This window comes from Jaculus jaculus, chromosome 10 (assembly GCF_020740685.1).
Source record: "Jaculus jaculus isolate mJacJac1 chromosome 10, mJacJac1.mat.Y.cur, whole genome shotgun sequence".
In the NCBI taxonomy this organism is placed as follows: Eukaryota; Metazoa; Chordata; class Mammalia; order Rodentia; family Dipodidae; genus Jaculus; species Jaculus jaculus.
Genome location: NC_059111.1, coordinates 56734395 through 56736971, shown reverse-complemented (window position 1 = coordinate 56736971; position 2577 = coordinate 56734395). Strand labels below are relative to the sequence as shown.

Here is a 2577-nt window from a genome sequence, read left to right as displayed (position 1 = left end):
AGCTGATGAAGAAACAAAGGCATTGCAGTTTAACCAGTAACTCTATGATCTTTGCCCTAGCCACATCCCCTTCCCCCCTACAACTCCTTGCACTGACCATGTCCCCTTCCCCCTACAACCATATATAAACCTATGTGGAGAAAATAAAATCTCGAGGCCTTAACAAAAACCTATCATGGTCTCCTTTTGTGTCTGTTTGCCTTTTTCCACTCAGGTTAGCTTCCCCTCGGGTCCTTGTTCAAATCCCCACTGGCCAGAACAAATGGCGCCCAACGTGGGGCTTGAGGTATGAAGTGTGACCTGGGCATTGCTTGAGTGGACGGCCGTCCTCACCACTGGACTGCCACCCTGCCAGGGAGTGAGTGAAGGTTCACATAGATCACTACAGGCAATATACCTGTAATACAAATCTGCTCCGTGATCACAGATAAAACTTGCCTGTGATACAAATCCGCTAAGGTAAGACAAGTGACGCAAACTTCTAGGCAAACCATTTAAAGACTATTTAGTCAGATTTGCAAGACACAAGAATTGTGGAATTTCTTTTTGCACTTCTTTTCCACCTTTTACTTTCGGTTGGCGCCATCATATGAAATTGCAACATAGCAACAGGGCAATTGAAGCCTCTTGGCCAGGGCTACCCTCTGACATTGGCTGAAGGCCCCTAGCTCCCTGTGCAAATCCTGACAGCCCATGTGGGCATTGGCAAAGACCTCCTACCTAGCCTCTCTTCCTACCAACCAACCAGGTTACACAACAGCCAGTAAATGCCCTTAGGGCAGCTGCCAGATTCTTAAATTTGCAGAAAGGCTTGTGTCAAGCCCACCACGGAATCCCCCATGCTGGTTCTCTGACCAGGAATGTTGCCCTCTAGTCTTGCTGTTTCTCCTCTTTCCTTTTCTATCATGGGACAGACCCTAACTAAGCATAAATTGTTGAAAGGCTTAAAACTTCTCTCAAGACACAAGGAACATGGGCTAAGAAAAAGATTTAACAAAGAGCAAAAAGAGCTAATTGCCATAGTAAAAGATATTTTTAAAGCACATGGAATTGAGATTGCTTCAAGTTCTTTAAGCAAAGTTTTTGATTTTATCAGGATGATTTGTTCTTTTTATGTGTGTGTGTGTATGTGTTTATGTGTGCTCATTGTGCTTGCTAGTCATGTCGTGTTTGTGACTGTTTGGGACTACAGAGATGAGACAGACACAGGTGACACCCCTTGACACCCCTTTTTCTTCTAGAGAACCATTTCAAGGAAATAAAAGACCTAAGCATAAAAATTAAAAGGTAAAAGTTAAATGTCTTTCGCAGGGGTGAATTTGCCAGATATTTGTTCTAGATCAAGTTCACCTTACATAGATGATTATTGAAAACAACAAAATTTCCTCTAAAGAGGTAACTTAAACTTTGTCAGATATTAAAAAAAAAAAAAAAAAAAAAAAGGATTGTAATGTCCTGTCACTTAAAAGGAGGAGGCAACTGATCTGAATTCTAAGTCAATCTGCCTCAAGATAACAATACAATTTGCCTTAGTTACTTCTAATAAAATCGTTTCCAAGTGTGTTTTTGGTATTAATGACATAAACTTGTATTAAGACTACTTTCTTGTTAGTAATAGGATTAATCAATTTGGTGTAATTTTTTAATAGCCTTATAAGAAAGATAATTAATCACTTCTCAGCCTTTTGGCTAAGATCAAGTAGAGTACCTGTTCTTATCAGTTTCATATCTGATACATTCTCTATCAGAGGACAATATATTAAATGGATTTTTGTAGCTCGGAGTTGAAATAGGAGCTTGCTTCATCCACTCTATGCATCAACCTGGTATTGCAGTACCCCTAGGAACGATGCACCCCCTCAGGGGGGGGGGGAATGGATAGATAATTAATGATGGGGTGAGATGAATTGATTGAAGGAACTGGGAAGGAATTTTTCAGTTATTACTTGTTAAAAATGCCTTCTGAGTGGTACTTAGATCAGAATGTTAAAGTGTATAAATAAAGGTGTGTGTATGTAAAAAAAAGAAAGAATTTTTCAGACTAAATCTAAACACCATGCCTAAAGTTAAAGGTTTTTAAACTGTTTACAAACTTTAAGAAACAACAAAACTAGTTTTCAGACTAAAATATGTTGGGATACCTTGCTTAAGTTTTATCAAATTTAAGTCATGGGTAAAACATAAAATTGTTTTATGTTCATAAGAATTTCTGTGGTACATAAAATCAATACCTATCAAGTTTAAGCCAAAATCATTGGTTGTCAAATAATAATTTTTCTTTCAAAAAAATTTTATCAAGATATATATTAATATTTAGTTAACTATTTTGGCTGAGAAAAGACCAGATTCTACTCTATTTTATGTAAAGTAACTGTCTCAATTTTTGCATCTTAAGTCCAGTGCTTATAACAAAATTAATTCTTAAGACATATTCCCTACTTTAGGGTACAGCCTCATGCTCAAACAATGGTCCTCATCTGAATATATATGTATATTCATATATATATATATATATATATATATATATATATATATATATATATATATGCTATTAAACATACCCTCCAAAAGTTAAAA

The 2577-nt window shown here is 36.7% G+C and overlaps 1 non-coding gene across 1 annotated transcript; it reads left to right on the top strand.

Moving 5' to 3' along the window:
• Positions 1-1669: 1669 nt before the first annotated feature.
• Positions 1670-1860, top strand: LOC123464332. Its single transcript, XR_006639553.1, has one exon. It is a non-coding gene; the product is annotated as a U2 spliceosomal RNA (small nuclear RNA).
• The last annotated feature ends 717 nt before the right edge of the window (positions 1861-2577 follow it).